This window comes from Mastigoproctus giganteus, chromosome 11, assembly GCF_048544385.1.
Source record: "Mastigoproctus giganteus isolate SK-2022 chromosome 11, ASM4854438v1, whole genome shotgun sequence".
Taxonomy (NCBI): Eukaryota; Metazoa; Arthropoda; class Arachnida; order Uropygi; family Thelyphonidae; genus Mastigoproctus; species Mastigoproctus giganteus.
Window position 1 is genome coordinate 136,897,827 of NC_143585.1, and position 16,594 is coordinate 136,914,420.

General features: G+C 37.6%; 1 protein-coding gene across 1 annotated transcript in view; it reads right to left on the reverse strand.

Moving 5' to 3' along the window:
• Positions 1–16,594, reverse strand: part of LOC150078459 (neuroglian-like) — a 442,449-nt gene that overhangs the window by 268,015 nt on the left and 157,840 nt on the right. The window contains exon 4 of the mRNA XM_090385067.1: positions 10,894–11,066. The gene's annotated coding sequence lies outside the window, so the exon portion shown is untranslated. The remainder of the gene's footprint in view (positions 1–10,893; positions 11,067–16,594) is intronic.

Sequence of the window (16,594 nt, forward strand, 5' to 3'; positions counted from 1 at the left end):
CAATATCATTGATAAATATAGAAAACAACAGTGGGCCCAATACCGAACCCTGAGGGACTCCACTAATAACATTAGTCCACAGAAAAACCTGATAGCAGTGATGGCCAACTTCTGGGTTGAACATCCACTGCTTTAGTGGACTATTAAGCACCAAAGTTTGATAATTCTCGATTTTTCTTCTACTAACGATTGTACCAGTTGATAATCGATTCTAAAATAACAGATGGTGCTTCTGTAATCAGTTGTGAATAGTGTAATTTCTCTCTAGAAATAAATGCAATTTATTACTAACCGAGAAGGAAAGTTATCACAAAAACAGCTCTGAAAATAGAAGCTAACTTGTACTTTAATAAGGATATTCTCAGTTTAATAATTTACCACTTAAATTAATTGATTCCTTTCTATGTTTGGGTGTAGGTAACACTTGGCGAATGTCGGTCTCTTCATTTGACAGATAAAAACGGTTAGTAATGGTAACACCACGAGCGATGTTATCGGATTTTATTTCTCAGCACACAAATGAAAACATCTTATCAGTAGCATGGGCGGTTGGTGATGGCTCTAGTAACTGGAAAAATCGATAAGTGCTAAAGAGAGAAAGACTAATTATCCAACCATCAGCAGGCTCAGAAAATAATTATCACATTATGATTATGATGGGGAGTGTAGAAGAACAAAATAACCATGCACTTTAACAGCTCTGCAGTGCATGAACTAATTTAAGTAACTGGCTGAGAAATGCTTTGACATTTTTTTTTTTTAAATGCGTATTATTATCATTATTCAGAGAAAATTCTTATACTTAGTCGCTGTTCGGTATTTGATATGCAGGCTCTTTGTATGATAAAGTTTAATATTATTTGTCACTTTTTATTTATTTATTATTTTTTGGACCCCTGGGATTGGAACTAGAAGCGATTCCGCTTCATCCAACTAGATAGTTACATTCCTGATTATTTATTCTTTCCATCCCATTTTAATGACGTTTCCACAGTAGTGATCTGGTCTCATTTAGGGTTTTTTACTGGATTCTGATTTCTAAAAGTGGCATAACTGCCAAATTTTAGAAATCAGAATCCAGAAGACTTTTCATACAGGTCTGTCATCCAGCTGAAGCGTGTCAAAAAGACATTCCTTCCAAATAAATAATATTATAAACTTACGTGTGTGTCATACGATATAATGGAAGAATTATACACATGCGAATGCAGAAAATTAAATGCAGAAAATATCGCATTTAAAAAATTTTTTTTTTGTTTTATTTTGCAAGTATTTTATTTTATTACATCCCAGATATGTTCCACGTTGCCTATTGCGATGTGGAACACTTTAAAAAAAATAACAGTAGTCTTCTTCGCATTTTTTTGACCATACGGTTTAAGGACCACGTAGTCTTCAAACCGTATGGTCAGTATAAAAACATATAACCAATATCCTCTCTCGCAGGCAGATTGTTTGTTTATTTATTTTTTTTAAGGTAATTACAAAGAAGAATATTTATGGGAACCTGTGGTCTATACCATGCGTGGATTTGAGAACCCAGGAAACCTGTTGGACTTCAGTTTTTGTAGACTGTACTTGTAATTTTCAGGGAAGTCATAATAAAAAAGTTTGTTCCAGAATAGAGGTAAAAGGGATAAATAAGGAAAAGAAAAAAGTCAGTTTGGCCAATTAGGAGCTCAACTGGTGTATCTAGTTAACAGACGATGTAAATGTTCAAATTGGCTTCGAAATAGATGGAATTTAGAAGTACAGCGTATATGGAAATTTCTGTAGAAAAGGCACGAAGCAATTACTGTCGACCCCTTTCTAAGAAAGGGGTGCTCTTTTGGGGGCGTCCGCAAATAAATAAAGTGTCAATAGCAATTCGAGCTCCAAAGGACTAATTTCATAAAATTTTACATTTGGGCCTTTTATAAGATTCGTTAATTTCATTAAAATAGGATCGTCAGAAATTTGGCAATTTTTTTTCTTATTTTTTAAAATGAATTTTTTACTTAAAATTTTGAACTATTTTTATATACAGGGTTGGTAAAATTAACGTATCCCTATGTAGAGGGCTCTGGAGCGAGTTCTAAGGCTCGTGCTGAAGAGAAATTTGGACAACAGGTACAACAAAGAATGTGCTCGCCATTTACTGGAAAAAAAATTAGTTACAAAATCTGTCACTATATGGCGCTGTGGCAATACAAATCACTTGAACAGCGCTACAATTGTTCAATGTGTCCTTCATTTTGGTCAACAACAGTTTCCATTCGAAGAACAGCATTTTCTACAGCAGAACGTAACATGTCAACTGGAATAGCCAGCACACAACATCTAATGCTGTCTTTCAGATCTGCCAGAGTTTGACATCCCGATACACCTGGTTCTTCAAAAAACCCCGCAACCAGAAGTCGCATGGAGTGAAGTCCAGTGATCGGGGTGGCCAAGATATCTGGAAACAATGGCTGATGACCCGTTCGTCTGTAAAGTGTTGCCTTAGCAATCTTTGGACTCAACGGTGGATGTGGGGTGGCGCATCATCTTGCATGAATATGGTATCCTGAAGGCACCCACGTTGTTGCAGCTCTGGTATTGCGAAATTTTCCAACATTTCATTGTATCGCTGTCCAGTGACGGAACAGGTGCGGGTCCAGTCGGTGTTACCCGTTCAAAAAAATATGGCCCAATCATGAATGTGGCTGTAAATCCACACCGCACTGTCACTTTTGGAGAATGCAACGGGACCTCTTGGATAACTGAGGGTTTTCTGTTGCTCAAATGCGACAGTTGTGCGTATTCACTTGTCCACTTAAGCAGAAGTGGGCTTCATCACTACAAAGGATGTTCCATGGCCAAGTGATATCCACTGTCATTCGCGCCAGAAACTGAAGTGCGAATGTGAAACGAATATCTGCATCATCATGCTTTAGCTGCTGTAGCATGTGCATCTTGTAAGGATAGTACCGCATTACTAGCCTTACCTGACGCATTACTAGCCTTTCAGTGGAATACGGCATGTCCACTTCTCGAGAAACAGCTGGCACACTTGCACTATCACACGGAAGTTGACTCGATAAATCCACGACAGCCAGAGCCACATCTTCAACACGAGAGGAGTCCACTCGTTTTCGACCTCTTCCTGGTTGAACACCAAGATGTCCTGTCTCTTCAAATTTAGCAATAAATTTTTGGGGGAGCACAGACAGTCATAGGTCCACGTGGGCCTTAATCGCTTCTGACGCCGGAATTCTATGATAGCCGCAGCTGCATTGTTACTATTCTTATAATAGCACCTAATAGCGCCTTTTCCTGCAACGTTGGCATTGCTGCTGCTGTAATGCAGGCAACATCTACTGTATGATTTTGAAGAGAGACTGCTTTGCTTTTATACAGTACAGCAGAGCTGAGTAATGACGCTGTGGCAACAACTTACGATTATGCAAAGAACTTACGTTATTTGCATAATCGTAACTAAGATATTTACGCGCCATACAATGACAAATTTTGTAACTAATTTTTTTTTCCAATAAATGACGAGCGCATTCTTTATTGTACCTGTTATCCAAATTTCTCTTCCTTAAGAGCCTTAGAACTCGCTCCAGAGCCTTCTACATAGGGATACTTTAATTTTAACAACCCTGTATATAGGGAAGTGTACGTTGCACCTTTGGCCATTATTCGTTAAATAAAATACAAAATTTCTCGCGTATGTACTGTCAGTCTTTGTGAAGGTTCCAGAGTCAATTCCAATTGCACCCCTCCCTCAATACAGAAATCTGAATATAGTTTCGGATGATCATACATTTCTTTCGGAACCGGGAAGCATTTTAGTCCAATTGCAATTTCACAGCCTTCTTCTCGCCCCCTCCCCTCACAGAAATCTATACATATATAAATGAAAGTATATTTAAGATCCGACACCAGATCTTTGGTATATACTGTCCTTCAGAAGGTTTTGGGTCCGGTTCCATATAATCCCTCCTCCTTAATTCCCTGCCCCTACATAAACATTACTAGGATTTTTGGAACAGTAACTCCATTTTTTTTTTAATTTCAGGGAATATTTAAAAGACTGTACTTCGAATACAGTACAGAAGTTTTTAACTATACAGACATTAACTGATAATCGAACGAGCCTAAAATATAAAACTGCGTACATCATCTAACTTCTTCATATATATTGCATACACGAGGTGTCCAAAGAAATGATGTTCAGTTCGGCAGTTACGTTCTTCTTTATGTCTTCAACATCCTTCTGAAATCTCTTTTCTCTGAGGGCGGTTTTTCACATTGGGAAAGAGGAAGAAGGTCGCAGCTGCTAATTGGGACAGCAGGTTGGATGGTTGATCTGTATAAATGCCATGTTTCGCCAGAAATGTCTTCACAAAAAAAAGTGCGAAACGGGCGGGGGAACTGTCGTGCAAAAATACCTTCTGCCTTTCTCTCGCACCTGGGAAATGCGCTTCAATAGTCATTGAAGTACCTGTACATAGAACTAAGCATTGATTCTCTCTCCTTCAGGTATAAATTCCTTGTGAATCACCCCTTGTTTGTCAAACATGATAAACACCATATTGATCCTAGACTTCTGTAAAGGAAACTTTTTGGGCCTTGGTAATGATTTTGAATTCCACTGCACGTTTTGATGCTTCGTCTCTAGGTAGTTCTGAAAGATCTAACATTCATCTCTAGTAACAATACAGTGGAGGAAATTAGGCTTGTCATTAGGAGGAAATTTGTATTAAATCTTCGCATGATGACACTCTTCGTTGCTTCTACCCATCCGTGAGGCTGTGCAGTACAAATTTTGTAGAGACCTTCCTTTTCCCTAAATATTCATGCAGAAATTGATGAATCGTCTCCTTATTCATATCATACACTCATCAGCTATCATTCTGAGGGTAAAACGACGATCTCTTGCCACAATTTTCTGAACTTGGCAAATCTGTCTTCAATTCGAGAGGTTGACAGATGCCACTTCTTGGTCATCGCGAATATTCTCATATCCGTCTTCTTTGAACCGCTTATACTGGTACGACTTAATTTCATCACCATAAACATTTCATACGTTTCTGCTCCAGATTTTTCCAGTTTAAAGCAAAATTTCATATTCATGAAATTTCATATTCTGGTTGTTACTTACAACCTGTCAGCCTACTGGGTAATTTCTGTACCCTATCTGTTTGAGGATAGTTCAAATTTCCTTTGTTCCACTTCCGTTTATTTTCATACTCATCGAACACTTTGTATATATTATATTTATAAGAGTTTGATGAAGAATATTAAATATTAACATGATTGTAATAAGTGAATCAGAGATATTTGTCAGCCTTTTTTTTAGGCCAAAGATGAATAAAAAGGAATTTCCAGGTAAAAGGAAAAACACTAGAAGGATTATGAGCGCAAAAATGCGACAAAAACGGGAGTTAACTATCGACTAGTTTTTTATATAAAAGAGTAAAGATATAGTATCAGAACTCTTCTAATAACCTTCTGTCGGAAAACGAAGGGATGTGTTTGGTTTGATAGGAGGAGATTTATTGTCGATACAGAGCTAGAGGAAGAGTAATATGCTAGTAAGTCAGCTTTATCTTTAAATGAATATGGTTGGATATTACATCAGGATAACAGAGGTGGAAGAATGCATATACAGACATCTCGTTCAGCATTCTGGAAAGAGACAAGAAGAGTCGATTTCCATTTGAACAAGAAGCAAATTTCCTACTCTCAGAGATTTCAAAATCGCGTTTTAATTAACAGAGCGAACCATATTAATAACTAATTATTATTGAGAGCTTTAGTTTAAGTAAAAACTGCTCATTCTTTATTCTTATCCCGAACAGCCTTAGCATTTTTCTAGAAAACGTTTGTTTAGATGAAGAATACGAAATAGATGAATAGAATACGAAATAAAGAAAGTCACTTCTAAAAGGAAAATTTCAGTAGGATGAGTTAAGTATTGAATCAGGCGGTTAAGAACAGTTAACAACCTAGTATGGAAATTACTGGGGTCAACTATTGATACTGTTATAATGACAACTGTCATGTGGCTGAAAATGACCAGAGGTACCAATGGAGAAGAATTATTGCCAAATTGTGATTTTAAGTCCTAGAACGTGTCTAATATTAATTGTGGTCCTTTATGAGTTACTGGTGAGGAAATAACTGAGTGTGATGGCTGTGTGGTTCGGATTGTCTAATATCCTAGTAAACAAAAGCTCAGCATCTTTACAACTAGAAAATTAAAGCCAGCTGGGGTTTTGAATATAACATCCACCTGGGAAAATTATTTCAATGTTAGAAAAGTCAGACTGGAGAAAATACATTTTCAAAGAAGGAAATCGATTAATTCTGAGTAACTTGTCACGTCGCGGGAGCGATTGAGACAAGAATTTGAGAGAATGTGGTAAGGAGATTTTAAATTAAATGTGATTTTTTACAACAGGAGATAATAGTTTAAGAAATCTCTGGCAAATTAAGAGAGCAGACATATATACACGTATACCAACTTTAAAACGAGAGGAATCGCACAGCAAGGACCTAGGACCAGTTGAAATGACTTTTCAGAACTAGATGGACCCTTTACTTGCGTTGCTCTAGGAGGATAGACCCAACTCCCAGTAACAAGAGTTTTGTCTATCAGTATATAGTCACTACAGCTTTTTAGATGAGGTGGGTGGAGGGCGGCGTTCATCCGTCTCCTCCCATTTCCGGCACTGATCAGGACACAAAAGATGAGTGTGATCGAGGAAACATGTAGGTGAATTCTTCCAGAACAGAAAAAGTGGGGATTAGACGGTTGTAGGCGGAATGGACATTATTATAATATTAGGACTGAGACCATGTATATTTCTGAAATGAATTGAGAAGTCTTGAAGAAATTTCATTTTTTTTATAGCTCATCTTTTTCCATGGTACATTTTAGTTTGAATATTCACAGCGCACTTACGTAGGTGAGATTAAAGTTGGAAGGAGGAAGGGTAAATATGCAATTTTTCCAATTGCGGTATATAACTAAAAGCTCAGTAGCTCAATCGAACTCCTTAACGCAAACTTTACTGATATTTTCCGTTTAATATTTACAGATTCAGCCGTTATCCTTCACACTTGCTTCCAGCACTTCAAGTGATGTGGATTTCATTCCCACCAGTACAAGTTAAAAATGATTTGCCAAAAAATGTGGTTCAGCTGAATTCAGATGAGACTGGAGCAACTGTTTGTGCTGGATTTAAGTTTCAAAATTTCTCTATATAATAGTGTAATACAGGTCTATACACTAATTCAGTACTTCTCAAAGTGGGCGATATCCCCCCCGGCGGCGTTTGAATTATCCATGGGGGCGTTAGGCATGAAAGGGGGCGACAGGAGACGGATGGAGCACCAACAATGATTGTGCATCAATGATTGGCCGTTACAAGGGTTTTATGGCTTATTTAAAAAATGCTGTGCCAAATATTATTACTGTTCATTGTGTCATTCACCGTCAGCATTTAGTTGCGAAAAAACTTGGTGATCAACTGCACAATTCTCTACAAATTGTTATTACTGCTGTAAACAAAATTAAATCACATTCTTTGAATGATGGTATATTTCGAAAGCTTTGTGATCAAAACAGTGAAGATTTTGAACGATTGCTACTTCGCTCGGAGGTTCGGTGGCTGTCAAAAGGCAACTTCTCAACAGATTTTATGAACTCTTTGATACTGTTGTCGAGTTTTTTGAAGATAGGAACAACGACCTTAGTAATGACCTCAAGAAAATGAAAACTGATATTGCTTATCTTGCAGATTTATTTACTAGATTCAACTCAATGAACTTACATTTACAAGGACAAGATGTAACTCTTATTAAGGCGAAAACTTAAATTTCAGCACTTATTTCAAAATTAAAGCTTTTTACGCGCAACGTAGGACGACGTGAATTGTATCAATTTCCAAATCTGTTGGAAATAGAGAAAAAAGAAAAAATAGCTGATGAAACTCTACTAACTTTTTGTAATCATCTAGAAATGTTGCACAGAGATATGCAGGAAAGGTTCGAAGATCTCCTTAATTTGACAATTCCAGATTGGGTTATAAATCCTTTTTTAAATAATGACGATGGTGAACGTTTTGTAGAAGAAGAATTGATTGAGTTACAAAATGAAGTTGAACTGAAGCCAAAATTTCAAAATTCATATCAGGAATTTTTGTTACAAAAGAAAATCGCTGACCATTATCCTGCATTGTGGGAATTGTAAAAAAATTACTTATTTCTTTTCCAACATCATATCTAGTCGGAACCGGTTTCAGTGCTGTATCTCAATTGCTGAAAAAACAAAGAAATTGTCTGGATGTTGTTAAACGTGGCGATTTACGACCTCTACTTACAGATATTAAACCTAATACTGATAAGCTAATAAATCTCCACCAAGCCCATCCATCGCATTAAATATTAAAATATAATTAACTATTTCCATTAATATCCTGACTTATTTATGTAATTAACTTTAATTTTTACGACTTAATTTAAGTGACCATAACTGGCTTTATTTATGTAGTTGTAATTTTTTACGAAGAAGGAATAAAGTGCAGTAAATAGTTTTCTTTATAATTCGCACACATACATGCAGGGCTGCATTTACGTTTTTGGAGGCAAACAGACAAATATTCATTTCAGTTATTTAGCTTCACTTTATATTGGTGGGCTAAAAAAAAGCCCTGGCGACGGCTTTTTTTAGGGGGAGGGTGATCCAAAAAAGTTTGAGAAGCACTGCACTAATTTGTCCTCACAAACGTTGCCCAGATTAGATTTGAAAAAATCCAGGCGAGAATGCAAATAATGAAACTTGATTGACATGCTGCATCCCATTTTTCTGTAATTTTCAATCAACATATCTACTAATGTGCTAGTCCCAAAGGAGCTAGTTATTTTTTTTTTTTTTTTCAGCTTGGTCTGTGCTTATTGACAGGAGAGACTGCTTCTATAGGGATGGTTTACATTTAAATAGAAAGGGTGCAAGAATATTTGCTGATGCTATCGAGGCAGGGTTAGCATTATTTTTCCTTTCCAAAAAAGGAAAAATGCAATGCTGAGTCTGTTTGGTGTGAAATAAGAACTAGCAAAGGAAAAATGAAAGTAGGTATGTGCTACAGGCCTAATGAATCTGATGAGCATAATGAGCAATTGTGCAGAGAAATAGAGTGGGCCAGTAAATCAGAATGTCTTATAATGGGGGATTTTAACTTTCCAGATATTGAGTGGAACTTGTGGATTGGTCACTCGCACACTAGCAAGACATTTGCGGATTTATTCGATGACTGTTTTCTACAGCAACATGCTCAAGAGGCAACACGAGGGAATAATACTCTTGATCTGATTATCAGCAGTGATTACTCATGCATTAAGAATTTTCAGATAAAGGAACCACTGGCTGACAGTGATCACAATGTACTGATGTGGGAATTACTTAACGATGTAATTACCATCAAGGCTAAAGGGAAGGGCTTTCTTTCGTAAAAGTAACTACAGGGGTCTCAGACAGTTTTTAAATTTTGTAGAGTGGGATCAACTGATGAAGTTACCCATGTTGAATTCTAAATGGGAAACCTTCAGGGACTTAATCTGTGGAGGCTACTAGGCTTTTCATTCCAACTAAGAAATACTTTTCAAGGTTTAGGCCTAAATGGATGTCAGATGAATTAATGAGGCTTGTGTTAGAGAAGAAGAATGAATGGGATGCATATAATGTATCACGGGACACAAAAACCTATGGCAGATATAAACTAGTCTATAATCAAGTCTCATAGGAGGTTAGGCAGGCGAAGGCCGCTTACGAAAAATCTTTTGCAAAGGATGCAAAGAAAAACAGCAAAGAGTTCTTTACTTATGTAAACTCTAGAAGGAAAGGGATGAATCAGATTGGTCCACTTGATATCGATGGTTCGACTGATGCTGATCATGCTCAGGTAGCTGATAAACTGAATGAGTATTTTGCATGGGGAGATATTGAATGAGGGGAGTGCCAGAGTGCCGCGTTTTAAGCCATAAGCGCCTTAAAACGCGGTCCTGTTTTTGCATAGAGACTCGTTTGCGTCCGGTTCCTTTTTTCCTATCAACAGAACCAGTATTCTTGAGTTTGGAAAGAAATCTACTCACTGTCAACTGATTACAAGACACTCTATAAGCAATATGACGGGAAGAACATTTTTCTGCAACTGCATATACCTCGCCATCCTGACACAAGCAAGGAATGACTGCAACTCTTGCAGAGCGTGCTTATATAGCTGAAAGTAATAGCTGATGCAATATTACATCATCATCGAGGCGTGTCAATCTTATCTGATGCAATCTGCAAGAAATATTGCCATATACTTACGTTATTCGGACAATTACAATTTCAAGGGGTGATGCACTTTCTTTGAACATCAGTGTAATTCTGCACAATGGCATGCACAGACAATTTCTTCATATGATATTCACTTCCCTTGAAACTCTTAACTATTGCTCATTTCAGTGCATAAGTCTGAAAGGAATTCAGGACTAACCATAGATCACTTTTATAGGCCAAATTATTACTCTATTTCGTAGTCACACACAGTTTTCTGTAATCAGAGAGATGTGCATGATTTTTGATAGAACAGTATATATCTTTCACAGAAAATGTTCTACATTGAACAGTGATATATCATAGGTTAGTACCCCCTTAGGGTAATTCACATCACACCTTATGACGTGAATTATTAAAAAGTTCTTGCTATTTTTGTTTTTAGATTAGCAATTATTTTATTTATAAATATTTTGAACAAATTTGCCTCCCCTATCCATACCAATGATAAAACTTCGTTAAGAAATAAAATTGTCTCTAACTGTTTGAAATAATATAATATAAATCGAATAATTGTTGCAATAAATAATACAATTTCTTACCTGAGATTACTTCAAAGGAAGCTTCACCTTCGGTGATAAATTATTTTAAAGTTTTGTTTTTCCTTCCAGAGCAATCTATAAAAAACAGCTGCTATGGGAATGATTATTTCTATACCTGCTGCTCATTGTAGTCTAACCACGAAGTTTGCTTTCACATCCATTTGCTTTATTTTCTATAAAAAGAAAATATAATAATAAATTGTTAATGATATTCAGAAGGAGCAATATAAAAAGGATACGCTATTAAATAAAATTTCCAAATAAATTAAAATTAAATTACTTTATTTAACATTTAACGCAATAATTAAAAGTACATTGGGTCAAGTACAGTTATATTTCAAGACATTCGGCATAAAATATGAAAATTATTGGTATAAAGTTCTTTAAAACTACACCTTCATTGCGTTGGCCGGATTATCTTCCAATTTAGTTATGCAAAATCTGTCCTTAAGCATTAAAAAGGAGAATATGAATAGTTTTCTCTTGGTTCTCTTCTAGTCAATGTCTTTGTTAATAACCTTATTTGAACAAGTAAACTTCGGATTTTCATCCAGGCTGACAACGACAAAAATTTCAGGCCTGTGAACATAACTGCTATCATAGGAACCACCCACTGAGCTGCTAACGAGGACAGGCTCGCTGTGAATACTTAAAACAAACTCAAACTATTATATTAGGGCTACCCATAAAATCTTATATACACCCATATATGTATTATGTCTGTAAATTGCGTGTGTTCTCTGGTCGATTTGCCTGTTTTGCTGGTCGAAAAAACCCCAGTTTATGGGGTAAAAAACCTTGCTATCTACTCCTGAGACCGACTAACTCAGCCACGGAGTGAAAAAAAAACCCCATTAAAGTCCCTCGCGTCATCGACGGGATTCGGACCCGGCCCTTTTCCACCCGGTGTGGGAAGGACGGTGATGATACCACTGTACTACACGCGCAGACCGCTGTGAATACTAGAAAATGCTTTCTCTCAGTGTCACTAGTACTGTCATGATTTCAGAAACCAGAGATCTTGGAAGGTTTTTCTCGAATATTAGCCCACCATATCAGAAATATACTTTTCCAAGAAAAGAAGCAACCAGGATTCATTTACAGAAAAACAATCATATTCATGAGCCCTCGTTTTTTAAAGCACTTATCCTTCCACTCATAGAATTTGCCTCTCCTCTAGAATTTGTGCAAGTTTCACTAGAAGAACCAACTAAAACAGGTTCTAATCGACGAACAGCCGGAGCAAGCGCGCTCTTTTCAAAGAGCTGCAACAAAGCAAATCTCTCAGATAAGCACTTTTCTTTAATACATTGGTCTTGAGCTATATGCCGAAAAATCTGCCCAGATGACGTTTACAAAGAGGTGAAGAATAAATCCAATGCACGTCAATATAAACGGACATCAAATTAAACTTGTGAACTTTCACAAGGACCTAGGTTTGGTCTGGGATTCGAACCTGTCTATTTTTGGAGCACTTCAAGGAAGCAAGAAACAAATTCTTCGAAGCCCTTTGGTCAGCTAGACAGGAACTTGTGGATTACGGCAACAGGAAGCTGATAACTAGGTTTGTCCGAACTTGCGTGGTACCGGAAGCACCATACGCATCGCAAATCTGGTCTCTGCCCCTCCAACCTACCTGCGGTAGTTCTTATGGATTGAGCATTGGCTTCTTTGATCCCTCAGGACATCCCCTTACTATCTCTAGGGGTATACTACATTCGCTGCATGGAATGACCCCTTGGAAGCAAATCATCACCACTCGCAACACAATTACCCTCTCCAAGCTCATTTCGGGTAGACTGGATACTCTCAGCATCAATAGCCTCATCATCCTGCCCATGAAGAACAGCAGAATAACTAACCGGCAAACATCTATGATTAGACCCGCTTTCAACCAAATCAGCTCGCTCAGCCATATGTTCCCAGCAAAAACGATTGGACTCCTCAACGACCTAAATATCAACCCTGAGGTGATTTTCGTGGAGAAAGCCTACAGATCAAAAGTTTTTCCTGATACATACACAATCTTGCATTTTTAGATCTTTCATTTCACCATCGCTTACATGGCTTCTATGTTAGAGGATGATTTGCGCTCCTTCTCCTGAAGCATCTTTCCGGCATCCCCGCACTCTTCTTGGACAGACGTTGAATGTACTTAGAGTATGTATTTAGAATATTATGTTGCATACAATCTGTCTTAATTTCTGTAATTAATTATTGGCTTGATCACTGTATATTTTATTTTACCCAACATGGATATTGTATGAATTTTTTATAGCTGTGTTTACCCTCCTAGCATTTGATTGCTGTTTAGGGGTGGATGTAACTTTTTTTTTGCCTGAATAAATAAATAAATAAAAGCAACTGCACCTCCTATTCGCGACCAATCCAGACCATTATCGCAAATTGAGATGTAGATGTTCTCCAAAATATCAATATGGGAGATTCCACCTGAGATACAGTATATATATATTGGATTAAGGGCAGCCAGAATTCTCTGGAACCACAATTCATAACGGGTCTGCATTTTTCGAGGCAATGAACGCTAAAGCACAGTTGGTAGGATTTCCGTCCTCTCCACACCGGGTGGGAAAGACCAGATTTCGAGTCCCGTCAATAACGCTAGGAAGTTTTATGGGCCTTTTTCACAACATGGCTGAGTTAGTCGGTCTCAGGAGAGGGAAGCATGGTTTTTTCTCCCGGAAACTCGGATTTTCCGTCAGGCAAACAGAAAATCGATCTCAGAACACATGCAGTTTACAGACAATATACATGGAGCAATATGACCTTAGTCATCGATGCGCCTATAATTCTACTACAACAAAAACGCTAATCAGCCCTCCCAGATAGCGAAGTGGACAAAACCATCATCTTCCCTACACCGGTTGAAAATGCTCGATTCGAATCCCGTCAATGTCGGGAGAAATTTTATGGGCTTTTGTAAATATGGCCAAGTCAGTCGATCTCAGGAGAGGGTTGCATGTTTTTTCTCCCGGAAATTAGGATTTTTCCTCCAGTAACTCAACCACAGAATAGACTTAATTTACAGGCCCAATATACTCACTCAGAGCCTAGTTCCTCGGTGCTTAATGCGCACACGCTAATCAAGAATACAAGCCATTTGTAAAAGTACTGTATTTCGATTTTTTTTCCAGCATAACCAGCATGAATAATTTATAACAAATGGTAAGAGTATAGTTAGTTGTACAGCAATTCCAAATTTAACGAATTATTCTGGAAAAGGATCTGCCTCTTAGAGTAACAAAATAGAGTTATACTATATTTCGCAGTGTGCAGTTGGAAGCAGTTTAGTGAGCAATAATAAATCCTGCTCCTACCACCATAATTCGTTATTTTCATGCTAATAATAAGTCATCAAATTCTCAGTTCATTACACACTTAATTTTCTACTAAAGCACGGTTCTGAGCAAGTAACAATTTACAAGCTCCACCCCATTAGAGGGTGTCGGTTAGTGACCTTAACACAGCCACAAAGCAGGTCTTACCTAATACGAGTGGCACATCTCTGCTTCCCAGACGAATGCAGGCACAGGCACACATACACACAAGCATAAAAATGCGGAAACACGAGTCATTCAACTACCATACTACTACAAGGACTTCGATATGTCAACTAAGCTCACTCCAACGTGTTATTTCCTTCTCGTGCACTCGCTAGTGACGTCATGGAAGAAGCCTCGCAGACCGCCATCAAACTAGGAGACAATTGTGAAATCGATATAGCAATTGAGAAACCGTACGCACGTGCCACTTCTTCGGTAATTAGACTTACATTACGCGACAGTAACTATCCAGCAAAGGGACCATCAAGGAATATTTCGCATACATGGGGAGGTTCCGCTTTTGGAACATTAAAAGATTTTCAAAAGTGGGAGAAACGATGTTTGAGATGAAGTGTGAGCCAGATTATGCATCTTGCGCGAATCTGGTACACACTTCTAGAAGATCAATGGACTAATCACGCAGCATGGATACAATAGTCAACCAGTTAAGTAGAAAACGTTGGAGAGGTGGTAGGCATGTGCGAAAGGAAGTTATTAAAAGAAACCCGCTTCAAAAGAACCTAAACTACAGCCTTTTGCTTCGAAGGAGTTCTGCATATTTTGCAAGCCAAATGATAAATGATCATTTTTATTCGTGTTATGCAGAAAAAGCAATTTTTGCCTCGCAGATCTTTACGAAGAAATAAAATGCGTCTTTCTTTTATTTATATAAGCGGAGAAAAGCTTCTGGTTATGTTTTTTTTTTATTCATAATAAAAAATTCATTCCATCAACTTCTGTAAACAACGCGATAAATCTACTTCACATCTCTCACAAATCTCCACATTAAAAATTTCCAATCTGACTATCATATTCCAAATCGGACACGCTCCTCATCACGTATATTCATTTCGAGGTCCGACCACTCAATATGGCCCAAAAGGTTGGCAACCATTGATATAAAGGATTAAAACTTATTTGCACAATTTGGAAATCAAATGTAATCTTAACCACTGAGCATAATCACTGATCATAAGCGAGCAATACATCGAAAAGGCTTTCTGTACTCACACACATGACATGAAGACAAGACACTGAGGCACGTGTTATTCCTTTATAAGCTTAGGAGCTGTCTTCACAATATGCGTCAAAAGTCCAATTACCCCCAATATGATATTGGTTCGTTCACTTCTGTTATATTCTATTTTTAGTTTAGTTTCTGTCTGTTTTGATTCTGGTCTTAAATTTGACGAACAGCAGTCCAGTCGTAGTACAGTACTAAAGACCAAGCTATGAGTGGGTTTGTGACCCAGTAATCAACGGCAAGACAATAAAATACTTCAGAGATGACTTTTAAGCATGATTCAATAACGCTGTCTCTCACAAGAAGGTTTTTTTTTTTTTTAAAGAGTAGTCTTAACGATAGTTTTAAAAAATTTTTTATAATATAAACGGTTCTGGTCCAGCAGGAAAAATCCGAAGTGTAAAATATGTAGATATCGTACTAGATAAAGCCAGCCAATTAGGTAGCGTCTATGTACTGTTGTGTTATGTTGTTCGTACTGAGTTACTTGTCACTTAGACCAGACAACAGCGGCAAACAACTGTATGTGTCTGGTAACCGTTCCAGCCCCGTGGAAGCAGGCCAACTTGTGCAATCTTCTTCTGAGCAATTACGTACTATATAGTATAAGAAATCCTACCCTGTATGATCATGGTGCAGTGTCAGCTATGAAAATAGTAAGGGAAAAAAGGAACGTTTAATAGATAACCCGACATCTGAACGACATATATACACGAGAAGAAGTGTGTAGAAGTCGCGCTGACCTCGAGAGGTAACCTAAAAGGTTACGGAGCTTTGGCTTCAACCCATTTCGAAAATCACTTGTAAAAGAACTTAGTTACGACCACATGCAGAGGAGAGAGAGACAGAATGTTTGCGCCCAATTCCTTAAATCTTTAACTTCTTCTTTTTCCCATTAAGTGTAACTGTTTCTTGGATTTAGGAGAGATCATCTTTCCCTCTTCTTCATCTACTTCGCTTGCCTATTGGTTTTCAGTTTGTTAAATTTAGGAGAGATCATCTTTCCCTCTTCTTCTTCTTGGCCTTCCTCTACTTCGCTTGCCTATTGGTTTCCAGTTCATTAAAAAATTTCCTACCTCTCGTCTTTAACAAATTTTCAAAACGCAGCAAAGTT